A 14,932-nucleotide genomic window follows, 5' to 3' on the forward strand; every position below is an offset into this window, starting at 1 on the left:
GAGAAATGTCAGGCTGGATGAAGCACAAGCTGGATCAAGATTGCCAGGAGAAATATCAATAACCACAGATATGCATATGACACCACCCTTGTGGCAAAAAGTGAAGAAGAACTAAAGAGCCTCTTGATGAAAGTGAAAGAGGAGACTGGAAACGTTGGCTTAAAACTCAACATTCAGAAAACTAAGATAATGGCATCTAGTCCCATCACTTCAAGGCAAATAGATGGGGAAACAATAGTGAAAACAGTGACAGAATTTATTTTGGGGGGGCTCCAAAATCACTGCAGATGGTGACTGCAGCCATGAAATTAAAAGACGCTTACTCCTTGGAAGAAAAGTTATGACCAACCTCGACAACATATTAAGAAGAAAAAACATTATTTTGCCAACAAAGGTCCATCTAGTCAAAGCTTTCATTTTTCCAGTAGTCATGTATGGATGTGAGAGTTAGATCGTAAAGAAAGCTGAGCACTGAAGAATTTATGCTTTTGAACAGTGGTGTTGGAGAAGACTTTTGAGAGTCCCTCAGACAGGAAGGATATCAAGCCAGTCAATGCTGAAGGAAATCATTCCTGAATATCCATTGGAAGGACTGATGGTGAAGCTCCAATACTTTGGCCATCTTATGGGAAGAACTGACTCATTGGAAAAGACCCTGATGGTGGAAAAGATTGAAGGCAGGAGGAGAAGGGGACAACAGAGGATGAGACGGTTGGATGGCATCACTGACTCGATGGACATGAGTTCAAGTAAGTTCCAGGAGTTGGTGATGGACAGGGAAGCCTGGGGCAGTCCTTGGGGTCACAAAGAGTTGGACATGACTGAACAACTGAACTGAACTGAATGCTTGTAGAAAACCACCTAAAATATAATTATTTATATGTTTCACTTTTTCCTATAGATCCCACTGGAGTCCAGAGCTACTTAGATCAGAGTTCCTTCATCATCACCTTCAATACAGTAGTTTTATACATTTGTAATAGAGTTAGATTGTCTCTGTTCATTCTGAATTTATCTTGGAATTCTATTAAATGATTTTTTTTATTTTTATACCTTAAGTTTCACTCTTTGAGTTAAAAAAAAATTCAATGCATTTTGACAAAATGTGTTTCACCATCCTAAAAAATCCATTGTTTTTCAACATTCAGCCTCATCATTCCCCTGAACCAATAGAAACCAGTGATATTTTTACTGCCTCTATAGTTTCCAGATGGTATGTAATAAAATCATAGTATTTTTGCCATTTCAGGGTAGTCTTTCTTTTAGCAATATGCATTAAAGATTAATTCATTTTTACTAGTTCATTTTTACTAAATCAAGAGATCATAGTATCTTTTTACATTAGCCAATCCTTTAAACTTCTGCAAAGTTGCTTGACATGTTCAGAAAATTTTGTAGGAATAAAATAAACAAAATATTATTATTAATATTTTCAATATTTTTTCAATTATTTTATTTATACTGCCCCATGCCAGGCATCAAAGATAGTACATATTACTTAGTTCACTTTTTACTACAACCTTACAATATAATGCATTATTCAAAGAACTGTAAGATGTAGAGGAAAGGAACTGAAGATGACCCTAATATGTTCTTGAATTAGAAGAATATATATTGCCAAAATGAATGTCCTACCCAAGGCAGTATACAGATTCAGTATAATCTCTATAAATTACCAGTGCTATTTTTCACAGAACTAGAAAAACAACAACAAAAAATAATAATAAATTTGTGTGGAGATACAAAAAACCCCAAATAGCCAAAGTAATCTTGAAAAGAACTGAGCTGGACAAATCTGGCTCCCTGACTTCAGACTAGACTACAAAGCTACAGTCATCAAAGCAGTATGATACTGGCATAAAATTAGAAATATAGATCAATAGAACAGGATAAAAAAAAATAGAAACAAACCCATACACCTAAGGTTAATTAATCTACAACAAGGGAGGCAAGACTATACAATGGAGAAAAGACAGTCTCTTCAATAAATTATGCTGGGAAACTAGACAGCTACATGTAAAAGAATGTAATTACAACATTCTTTAACATAATATCAAAAAAATCACAGTATTGACCAGGGGACTCTTTGCAGAAACTAATGCATGTAGCTGGTAATTTGTTATGTAAGTGAATATTGAAACACCCCAGTCAATTATTTTGAGGTAATAAACAATGTATCAATACATCTCTGATCCGTAAGTTGTTAAAATTGTTAAAAGGCCTAAATGTAAGGCCAGGTACTATAAAACTCTAGGAGGGAAACATAGGCAGAACATTCTATGCCATAAATGTCAGGAATATCTTTATGGATCCACCTGCTAGAGTAACAAAAAAAATAAATAAATAAACAGGTGAGACATAATTAAAGTTAAAAGATTTGCACAGAAAAGGAAACCATAAACAGAAAGATAGCTCACAGAATATTTGCAAGCAAAGCTACCCAACCAACAAGGGATTAATCTCCAAAATTTATGAACAGCTCATGAAGCTCAATATCAAAGAAACAAATAAAATGTGCAATCAAAAAAATTTGCAGATCTAAATAGACATTTCTTCAAAGAATTTATACAGATGGCCAAGAAGTACGTGGAAAAACGGTCAAAACTGCTGATTAGAGATATGCAAATTAAAACTGCCAGTGAAGGTGACTCAGTCAATAAAGAATCTGCCTGCAATGCAGAAGACCTGGGTTCATTTCAGGTTCAGGAAGATCCCCTGGAGAAGTAAATGGCAACCCAATCCAGTCTTCTTTCTTGGCGAATCTCATGGACAGAGGACCTTGGCAGGCTACAGTCCATGGAGTTGCAAGAGTTGGACATGACTTAGCAACTAAACCACCACAAATTGAAACTACGATGAGGTGTCACCTTACACCAATTAGAATGACTACAAACAATAAATGCTGGGGAGGGTGTGGAGAAAAGGGAACCCTCCTACACTGTTGGTGGGAATGTAATTTGGTGCAATCACTATGGAGAACAGTATGCTGCTGCTGCTGCTAAGTCACTTTAGTCATGTCCAACTCTGTGCGACCCCATAGACGGCAGCCCACCAGACTCCCTGTCCCTGGGATTCTCCAGGCAAGAACACTGGAGTGGGTTGCCATTTCCTTCTCTAATGCATGGAAGTGAAAAGTGAAAGTGAAGTCATTCGGTCGTGTCTGCCTCTTAGCTACCCCATGGACTGCAGCCCACCAGGCTCCTCCATCTGTGGGATTTTCCACGCAAGAGTACTGGAGTGTGGTGCCATTGCCTTCTCCGGGAGAACAGTATTGAGGGTCCTTTAAAAACTAAAAACAGAACTACCACATGATGCAGCAATCTCACTCCTGGGAATATATCTGTAGAAAATCAAAATTTGAAAAGATACACGCACCCAATATTCTCTGAGACACTACTTAATAATAGCTAAGACATGGACGGAAGCTAAATGCCCATCAGAGGAGGAAAGGGTAAATAAGTGTGGTACATTCACTCAATGGAATATTCAGTTCAGTTCAGTTCAGTTCAGTTCAGTCCAGTCGCTCAGTCATGTCTGACTCTCTGGGATCCCATGAATCGCAGCACGCCAGGCCTCCCTGTCCATCACCAACTCCTGGAGTTCACTCAGACTCATGTCCATCGAGTCAGTGATACCATCCAGCCATCTCATCCTCGGTCGTCCCCTTCTCCTCCTGACCCCAATCCCTCCCAGCATCAGAGTCTTTTCCAATGAGTCAACTCTTTGCATGAGGTGGCCAAAGTACTGGAGTTTCAGCTTTAGCATCATTCCTCCCAAAGAAATCCCAGGGTTGATCTCCTTCAGAATGGACTGGTCAGTCATAAAAATTAATGTGAAATGTCATTGGTAGCAACATGGATGGACCTAGAGATTATCATATTAAGTGAAGTAAATCAGACAGTGAAAAAAAAAGTGTCTATGATATCACATACAATGTGAAAATTAGAAGTGATACAAATGAACTTATTTACAAAACAGAAACAGATCTACAGACTTTGAAAAAAAATTCATGGTTACCAAAGGGAAAGCTGGGAGGGATAAATAAGGAGTTTAGATAACCAACAAGGACCTACTATATAGCACAAGGGACTCTATTCAGTATTCTCTAATAACCTATATGGGAAAAGAATCTGAAAGAACGGAGATATGTGTCTGAATCACTTTGCTGTACATCTAAAACTAAAACATTGTAAATCAACTACATTATAATATAAAATAAAAAATTTAAAAAGAGTCCCTGAAATGCAACCAAAAGAAGCTGAATCATAGCTATATTAAGTAAAATAATATCATAATAAAGGCAATAAGATGGCTTTAGCATGTCAATGTGTTAGGAAAGGTGAGTGAAAATGGATTAGGCTTTTACCTACAATCCCTACACACTCTTTTATCTCTCACTTCTCTTTATGTTTTGACCTCATTATCTCATTGTAAGACCAGTATTCCTCCATGTGACAGAGAAGACAGACACTTAAAACTATAAGGAGAACCTCCCTTGAATTTTTAAGCAAAGTTCCAAGGAAGTGACCTGATCAAAATTGCTTGCCTCACATGTCTATCCTTTATCCAGTTCTCATAACAGGGAAAGTGAAGCTTCCTTGCTGCCCACCTCCAAGGATCAAAAAGTGGGTCATGATTGACAATCCACCAGAAATGAGTGGTAAATGGGAAATTTTCAAAATGTTATGTTAATTACAGGGAGGTATTATTTTACAGATGAGGAATATAAAGCTTAGAGTTTATATAACCTATAAAATATCATCCATGTAAATTATCAGAATGGGATTTAATTCTAGGTCTAATAGAATTATATATCTAAGCTATCAATACATTGCCTTCTCTGTCCTTGCTTTGTGGTGCTAACAGTTATGGAGGGAAACAGGGGAGGGTGTTGGAGGAGGAAGGAGAGTGTGAGGTGGGAGGAGAAGAAAACAAAACTAGATGATCAATACGGAAAACAAGGTGCTCCCAGATATCAATTAGAGATGATATCATGCAGTAAGAGAATTTATAAAGAACTTGGAGAAATGACATGGCACGCAACTTTGCAGAAGGCTAAAGGATTGGTTAATGTCAAAAGAGAATGCAATGCTATGTTTTTCCAGCCACAAATGGAACTTTATTTCTTATTAAAACATCATAGAAATTAGAGATAAAGAAAAGTGGATTTGGGTCTAGGCTTAGCAGCTGATTCATTTATGACCATGATAAAGTCATTCAGTTTGTGAAACTAAGATTACTCATCTACAAAATACAGACAAACATACTTGCCCCATTTCTGGAGTTCTCATGACAATCAGATTGGAGAGTAAATATGAACTCATGTTGAAAATAGTTTTAGAAAAGAACTATACAACTAAAACAGCACTGTTTGTACAGGAGACAGGGATCAAGACTATCCCCATGGAAAAGAAAAGCAAAAAAGCAAAATGGCTGCCTGAGGAGGCCTTACAAATAGCTGTGAAAAGAAGAGAAGTGAAAAGCAAAGGAGAAAAGGAAAGATATAAGCATCTGAATGTAGAGTTCCACAGAAGAGCAAGGAGAGATAAGAAAGCCTTCCTCAGTGATTAATGCAAAGAAATAGAAGAAAAGAACAGAATGGGAAAGACTAGAGATCTATTCAAGAAAATTAGAGGTACCAAGGGAACATTTCATGCAAAGATGGGCTCAATAAAGGACAGAAATTGTAGGGACCTAACAGAAGCTGGAAACAAGATTGCCGGGAGAAACATCAATAACCTCAGATATGCAGATGACACCACCCTTATGGCAGAAAGTGAAGAGGAGCTAAAAAGCCTCTTGATGAAAGTGGAAGAGGAGACTGGAAAAGTTGGCTTAAAGCTCAACATTCAGAAAATGAAGATCATGGCATCCAGTCCCATCACTTCATGGGAAATAGATGGGGAAACAGTGGAAACAGTGTCTGACTTTATTTTGGGGGGCTCCAAAATCACTGCAGATGGTGACTGCAGCCATGAAATTAAAAGATGCTTACTCCTTGGAAGAAAAGTTGTGACCAACCTAGATAGCATATTCAAAAGCAGAGACATTACTTTGCTGACTAAGGTCTGCCTAGTCAATGCTATGGTTTTCCCTGTGGTCATGTATGGATGTCAGAGTTGGACTGTGAAGAAAGCTGAGTGCTGAAGAATTGCTGCTTTTGAAGTGTGGTGTTGGAGAAGACTCTTGAGACTTCCTTGGACTGCAAGGAGAACCAACCAGTCCATTCTGAAGGAGATCAGCCCTGGGATTTCTTTGGAAGGAATGTTGTCAAAGCTGAAACTCCAGTACTTTGGCCACCTGATGTGAAGAGTTGACTCACTGGAAAAGACTCTGAGGGGTTGGGGGCAGGAGGAAAAGGGTATGACAGAGGATAAGATGGCTGGATGGCATCACTGACTCGATGGACATGAGTCTGAGTGAACTCCAGGATTTGGTGATGGACAGGGAGGCGTGGCATGCTGCGATTCATGGGGTCGCAAAGAGTTGGACACGACTGAGTGACTGAACTGAACTGAACAGAAGCAGAAGATATTAAGAAGATGTGGCAAGAACACACGGAAGAACTGTACAAAACAGATCTTCACGACCCAGATAATCATGATAAGGTGATCACTCACTTAGAGCCAGACATTCTGAAATGTGAAGTCAAGTGGGCCTTAGGAAGCATCACTACGAACAAAGCTAGTGGAGGTGATGGAATTTCCATTGAGCTATTTCAAATCCTGAAAGATGATGCTGTGAATGTGCTGCACTCAATATGCCAGCAAATTTGGAAAACTGAGCAGTGGCCACAGGACTGGAAAAGATCAGTATTCATTCCAATCCCAAAGAAAGGCAATGCCAAAGAATGCTCAGACTACCACACAATTGTGCTGATCTCACACGCTAGTAAAGTAATGCTCAAAATTCTCCAAGCCAGGCTTCAGCAATACATGAACCGTGAACTTCCTGATGTTCAAGCTGGTTTTAGAAAAGGCAGAGGAATCAGAGATCAAATTGCCAACATCTGCTGGATCATTGAAAAAGCAAGAGAGTTCCAGAAAAACATCTATTTCTGCTTTATTGACTATGCCAAAGCCTTTGACTGTGTGGATCACAATAAACTGTGGAAAATTCTGAAATAGATGGGAATACCAGATCACCTGACCTGCCTCTTGAGAAACCTATATGCAGGTCAGAAAGCAACAGTTAGAACTGGACATGGAACAACAGACTGGTTCCAAATAGGAAAAGGAGCGTGTCAAGGCTGTATATTGTCACCCTACTTATTTAACTTACATGCAGAGTACATCTTGAGAAACGCTGGTCTAGAAGAAGCACAAGCTGGAATCAAGATTTCTGGGAGAAATATCAATAACCTCAGATATGCAGATGACAACAACCTTATGGCAGAAAGTGAAGAGGAGCTAAAAGCCTCTTGATGAAAGTGAAAGAGGAGAGTGAAAAAGTTGGCTTAAAGCTCAACATTCAGAAAATGAAGATCATGGCATCTGGTCCCATTACTTCATGGAAAATAGATGAGGGAACAGTGGAAACAGTGTCAGACTTTATCTTTTGGGGCTTCAAAATCACTGCAGATGGTGATTTCAGCCAAGAAATTAAAAGACACACTTACTCCTTGGAAGAAAAGTTTTGACCAACCTAGATAGCATATTAAAAAGCAGAGACATCACTTTGCCAACAAAGGTCCATCTAGTCGAGGCTATGGTTTCTCTAGTGGTCATGTATGGATGTGAGAGTTGGGCTGTGAAGAAAGCTGAGTGCTGAAGAATTGATGCTTCTGAACTGTGGTGTTGGAGAAGACTCTTGAGAGTCCCTTGGACTACAGGGAGATCCAACCAGTCCATTCTAAAGGAGATCAGTCTTGGGTGTTCCCTGAAGGAATGATGCTAAAGCTGAAACTCCAGTACTTTGGCCACCTCATGTGAAGAGTTGACTCATTGGAAAAGACTCTGATTTTGGTAGGGATTTGGTGCAGGATGAAAAGGGGATGACAGAGGATGTGATGGCTGGATAGCATCACCGACTCAGTGGATGTGAGTTTGAGTGAACTCCGGGAGTTGGTGATGGACAGCGAGGCCTGGCGTGCTTCACTTCATGGGTTGCAAAGAGTCGGACACGACTGAGCGACTGAACTGAACTGAACTGAAATCTTGTTCATGTGCATAAAACTCTAGTCACATTCTTTATAAAATTCTAGAGAAATTAAGCCTCTAATACAAAAGCATATTTTTAAAAGACAGCTAAAGGGAAAATTTTTATACCTGTTAATATATCAATTAATATTTTATCCAAAACATTTCTTTCAATTTTATGAAGCTATTTTTGCTAACCTTTTCTCTGTATCAGAATTTGCTGGGAGCCAATGTGAGGAATCCCACCCATGGCAATGTTCATGAGGAAGGAAGCCAGACAAAACACAAAGGCTTGATCTGGCTTCAGGAGTTCCCCCTGAGTTTTCCTGAACATTTCCCCCCAAAAGCCAGAGTCGGCCTGATTTTATTGTACTGTGCTTTCCACTCTTCTGCCTCTAATAGGAATTAACTTAGGGCTCCAGTTAACAGTCTCCTGCATGTAAAAAGAATGTCTCGGTCTGAACCCCCTTTGACGGCTCTCTAACTTGCCTGACAGGTTGCCCCAGACTTTTTACAATTTGTGAATTGCTTACAGCCCCCCAACCACGAGAGGCATGAAGCTTAAAGCATCTTAAAGATACAGAGTCTTTTCTTAAGAGCTAAAAATTATATTGGTGTTGGGTTTTCACTGTTGACTCAATGACTGCTGCCAGGCCTCCATATTCTTTATCATTTAGGCACCTGAAGGATATTAATCAATGTAATTGGGATATAGAAAAAGGAATATAGTAGTTTTGATGTTAGCAACACTAGACTTTTGAGTTAATTACTTTTCTCTTTATAAATCACTGTACTCCTTTTACTTGTTATAAATTGTTGTATCTTTGCTATGTAAGAATGTAACTTTATTTAGTGCTTTCTGAGAGTGGCACCAGACTTTGGGAAGAACAACACAAATAAGTCTTCTGGTTGACAAACCCTTATCAGAAAAGGGCCGTAAAACATTAATTGGCCCTCTGGCCAGAAGATGATGTAAATCACCTAAGACTTGTGTATACAACTAGGTATGCAGAGAGAAAGCCTGGTTTTGATAAGAGTCAGGGCTGCTGATGCTGCATAATTTTGTATTACCCATTGATCTCTATGTACAATCAAAAAGGTATAAAAGGCCTTTCTAGACAATAGAGGCCGGGCAAGTCTCTGGACTGTCTTCTCTTTACTCTAATTTCTGGCTGAATTCCCATCTGGGGCATGGAGGCTCGCCATGTCTACTTACTTGCCCTGGCTTCTAAGATCCATGAGAGAGGGAGCCCAAGGTGGGGCACCCTCCAATATTCAAATGGACACCAGTGGCCTAACGTAGATGGTGCAAACTTCTTGGTTCGAAGTTTTATTCGCTTTCCCTGTAAACCAAGTTATTCAGCCTCTTTTCTCCACTAAATTTTCCTACTACCCTATTTCTTCTTAATCCCTCTTTATATTTCTAATTAAATAAATAAGTTTTTCCTCACCTACTCCGTCTCCCCTTCGAATTACCCTGGATCCACTGGGGCAGGACCCCGGCAATAATTCTTATAAATTAAAATATGTGCCTCAAGAATTGTTTTGGTTTTATCGAGGTAAAAATTTATTTTTATTGTGTAATATTCAGTGAATATTTTTCTCCACAAGAGTCATTAATTTTCCCTGAATCTTTTCTTGCTTAATTTAAACATTCCTTTCATTTCTCCTTATGAGAAATGTTTGTTTCCTCTAATTCTTCCAATTCTTTTAGGAACCCTCTTCTTATGCAATTCCAGATAAAAATAAGGCATTGATTTATGCCAAGTCCTTATTCACAGCTCCAAGGAAAACAGTGAAATGCCACTTTTTGTGAATTATTGGGTTTTAAAAACAAACCAGAGGCAACAGGAAAAGCAATAGATTTGTGTTTTGTCTCATTTGTTCTGACAGTTGCAGAAGTTCAAGTCCAAATATGTGTGTTAATATTGATAACGAAAGGTACAAAAATGAAAAAAAGAAATTCAAAGACTCAGAGTCACTGAGGCTCAAAACCAATAAACTGACTAATTTAATGAGTAGCACATTTCTTAAATGACTTTGGGATATACTTTTGGAAGGTTCTGACTGGTTTTTCATATTTCGTCTCACGATAGGATAGACAGCCCATTGGAGGCACTCTCTCAGAGCGCCCAAAGATACTGACAGCAGTAGACTGCCCTTTGGTTTCAGAGCAACGCTTTTCCTAGACAGGACCCCTGGATCTCAGAAATAAGAGAAAAATCCCTATTTCCTTCAGATTCAGTTTATGTGTGTTTGATATAGGAAGAAAATGACCTTTTCAAACAGGTATATAGGAAAATATAAAATATAAGTAGAATGAATGAATAAAGTTAATCAAGACAGAGGTATAGAAAAATTACAATAATATGATAAATATTAAAAAAAGAAAATAATTAAAATTGTGTTCAGGTCATGAAATTACAGCTGCAGTTCAGTGAGGTGGGGGCACTTTTTATAATGTACCTTTGTGGCTCAGCTGGGTAAAGAATCTACCTGCAATGCAGGAGACCTGGGTTCAATCCCTGGATTGGGAAGATCCCCTGGAGAAGGGAAAGGCTACCCACTCCAGTATTCTGGCCTGGAGAATTTCATGGACTGTACGGTTCATGGGGTCGCAGAGTCGGTCATGACAGAGACTTCCACTTTGATATTATTGGATTTGTTTTATTATTCCCATATTAGTGTTCATGATGATAACAATAATGACAATATCAGTAATGATAATATAAATATGCCTATAGACTAAATATGACCATAGACTTCCCTGGTGGCTCAGATGGTAAAGAATCCACCTCAATGTGGGAGACCTGGGTTTGATCGCTGGGTTGGGAAGATGCCCTGGAAGAGGGCATGGCAACCCACTCCAGTATTCTTGCCTGGAGAGTCCCTATGGACAGAGGACCCTGGAGGGCCTCTGAGCAACTAAGCACAGCACATAGACTAAAAGGATGAAAGTTGAGATGAAACAGCATTCATGCCATGAAGTAATTATCTTTCACAATATTAGTCTATTGAGGCATCATAATAACATAATCAGGTTTAATGATTCCCTGAGTTACATCAACCAGGTTTATCGTCTCACTGTTCAGATAAAGATCTTGAAGTTCAACAATTTAGATATCTCTCCCAAAGTCACCCAGCAAGGTGAGGATAGAATAACCGGGAGGCAACTTATCGCTTGAGTCACACACTGCTGCTGCTGCTGCTGCTGCTGCGTTGCTTCAGTCGTGTCCAACTCTGGGCAACCCCATAGGCGGCAGCCCACCAGGCCCCGCCGTCCCTGGGATTCTCCAGGCAAGAACACTGAAGTGGGTTGCCATTTCCTTCTCCAATGCATGAAAGTGAAAAGTGAAAGTGAAGTCGCTCACTCCAAGAGTACTGGAGTGGGTTGCCATTGCCTTCTCCGGAGTCACACACTAGAGATCATTTATAATCACCAGGTTTAGAGATATTCACAAGACAAAATATGTACCCATCTGCCGTTCCTGTGATCTCTGTGTAAAATCAGAATCATGCAAAAATGAGAACACCCTCGTTTTTGTTTTGCAAAAGGATTTCAATCCTGACTCTGTGGAGTTTGGGTTGAATTCATAGATTCATTTATTGCATGATTCTATCCAATGTAAAAACAAAATTCAATAATGCAGCTCTCATCAAAGGGGCTCAAGCACTAAAAGAAGAAAACATGTCTTGCATGTATTAAATATATAAAAATGTGAATAGTTATTATAGTACACCAAATGTAGGTATCTGCTTGTAAGTAGTAAAGATATTATATTATCCCTATTATCCACCTGTAAAAACCTTATTTTTCACCTACTTTGCAGAACTAGAGATATTCCTAAGGCTACTGAGATTCCTGATGGCCCAAAGATCAGAGAGTTGGAGGTCTGAAGCTTCTAGAATGCCCTTGATTTTTCTGCTTATCTAGCATATTTGTTCATAAGTAATGGCCTATTCACCAAAAAGATTTAAAGGACACTTATTTTATACAAAGGCTATGTCTTACACTGTCCCAGGTCTTTGGAGGAAGCTGGAGGTAGTTCTGTTCATCCTACCCAAGTGCACCTGTGTGTGAGGGAGAAGGGAGGAGACAGTAGAGAGGGAGGGTTGTGGTTGCTCTTAAGTCCCTAAGTCGTGTCCAGTTCTTTTGTGACCTCATGGACTGTAGCCCACCAGGCACCTCTGTCCGTGGGATTTCCCAGACAAAAATACTGGAGGGTGTTGCCATTTCCTTCTCCAGATACCTCCTGTTACCCAATCCAAAATGAAAGCAATTAAAAAGTAATCTAAAATAAGAGTAGGGTCTTATATCTACTTGTAATCAAGCCATGAGTGAAAGAGCCTTCCCAAAGGGGGTGTGCATGCATGTTTGTGAATGTATATCAATGCCTGTGTGATAAACATTTGGGCAAAGAGATACTGTCTTTTCCTAAGACAGAGCAGCTCAGATGGTGCTGATCAAAAGCTGGCACCAGGCATGCAACCTCAATAATTAAAACTTCCATTTATAGCCTATCTTTTAAGGGGAGACAGGTTGATTATAAGTTTCTCAAGTCAAATGAAGTAACTTCATTCTAATTTCCAAGTTCCAGCCCCTCTCCGATCCATCTTTGAATGTTAGTTTGAATTTAACGCTTTGTTGTTCATATCAGGATAAGAATCATGTGCTCTCAGTCAAATGTAGCAATGCAGGTCACTTTGACCCAGGTCCTCAGCCATAAATGATTGGCATTAAACCATGAGCATGAACAGAAAATAGCATTTCATAAATTGTAACCCTTAACTCTATATAAACTGAACTAATATATTTAAAAGAGTAATAATTTATGAATATTTATATTTATACTATTTGAGAAGTTTTTAAATGGTTTATAAGCACATTATTTGATTTTATAAAGCTCAGTAATTTTCTGTCTGTGGAGCTACAAAATAGAGATCTGATCTATCTCCTAGGGCTTCCCTGGTAGCTCAGATGGTAAAGCATCTGCCTGTAATGCAGGAGACCCAGGTTCGATCCCTGGGCCAGGAAGATCCTCTGGAGAAGGAAATGGCAACCCACTCCAGTATTCTTGCCTGGAAAATCTCATGGATGGAGCCTGGTAGGCTACAGTCCATGGGGTTGCAAAGAGTCAGGCACGACTGAGCGACTTCACTTCACCTTCAACCAAGAATGCACCTACAATGCAAGAGACACTGGTTTGATTCTTGGGTTGGGAAGATACACCAGAGAAGGGATAGGCTACCCACTCCAGTATTCTTGGACGTCCTTGTAAAGAATCTGCCTGAAATACGTGAGACCCGGGTTCAATCTCTGGGTCAGGTAGATCCCCTGGAGACAGAAGAGGCTACCCACACCAGTATCTGGGCCTGGAGAATTCATGGACTCTATAGTCCATGGGGTCACAAAGAGTCAGACACAACTGAGTGACTTTCACTTTCAACCAAACTCTAAAAAAGCAGTGATGCCAAGTATAAAGGTACCAATAATAAGTGTCTTAAAATATTTAAATGAGTCTATAAAATGCACAGAGAAGGCAATGGCAACCCACTCTATTATTCTTGCCTGGGTAATCCCATGGACAGAGGAGCCTGGCAGGCTATAGTCTAGGGGGTCACAAAGAGTCAGACATGAGTGAATGACTAACGTACACACACATAAAATGCGCATATTTTTAAATGACTACATATTTGAACTATGTAAGATATAAAACCAACAATGACTGAAATGTTAACATTTATTCATACTGTGGCATATATTGTAGACACCAAACAAATGATAGTCTTATTTTTCCTTTCTCCTTCAGGGTCTGGTATGTCCTCCAGAATGCAACGTATGATCTACATGTATATATTTAGGATGGTAAAGACACATTTTATTAAGCATCTTCTGAAGAGTACAGACTTTGTATTAGTCTGGCTTCTCCAGAGACACATAATCAATATGATATACATGTGTGTATGGATAATTAAGGGAGCTGGAAATTCTGAAGTCTATAAGTCAGGCCAATGGATTTGAAACTCTGGCAGGATTTCAGTGTTACAATCTTGAGACAGAATTCCTTCTTCAGGAAATCTCAGTTTTGCTCCTAAATCCTTCAGCTAATTGTATGAGGCTCATCCATATCATTGGCCATCATCTTATTAAAGTAAATGAATACAGATATTAAACACATCTATAATATATCTATAATATATATAATATATAATATCTTCACAACAATATATAGACTAATTTTGACCAAAGGACTGGGTACCATAGTCTAACCAAATTGGCACAACAATTTAACGATCACAGTCTTAGAGGGAGGGAAAGTCTCATGTTGAAAACCATTGAGTATAACAAGTTCCTGTAACAAACATGCCCCCATGATTTAATGAAACAGATGCTTAATTTTTACCCTTAGTATAGCTCAATGTGATACTGTAAACACTCTTCCTGCACATGGTTGTTCATAAACTCATATTTCTTCCATGTTTTGCATCCAGTATTACCTAGGGTCTCAGCATCCTCTGCAACCAGTCAGCAAAACAGAAAAATATTGAATATGAACAACTACTTCTTCATAGCTTTGCCCCAGAAATTACACTATTTCTACGTACATTTCAATGGCAAGAAACAGTCACATAGCCATACTTACAAGCACAGAGGCTTGGAAATATGATTTCTACATACATAGCCTCTTGTCAGAAAAAATTCTCTACTCTGAAAGGAGGAACACACACTTTGTTGGCCATCTAGACATCTAAAGTGCAAAATGAATCTCATGACATGATCTAAATAAAGTCAT

The 14,932-nt window shown here is 39.1% G+C and overlaps 1 non-coding gene across 1 annotated transcript; it reads left to right on the forward strand.

The window, feature by feature from the left end:
• The first annotated feature begins 13,101 nt into the window (after positions 1–13,101).
• On the forward strand, positions 13,102–13,174 carry TRNAY-GUA (transfer RNA tyrosine (anticodon GUA)). The gene has a single exon. It is a non-coding gene; the product is annotated as a tRNA-Tyr (tRNA).
• Positions 13,175–14,932: the final 1,758 nt, after the last annotated feature.

The sequence above is a fragment of the Ovis aries genome, chromosome 22 (assembly GCF_016772045.2).
Source record: "Ovis aries strain OAR_USU_Benz2616 breed Rambouillet chromosome 22, ARS-UI_Ramb_v3.0, whole genome shotgun sequence".
In the NCBI taxonomy this organism is placed as follows: domain Eukaryota; kingdom Metazoa; phylum Chordata; class Mammalia; order Artiodactyla; family Bovidae; genus Ovis; species Ovis aries.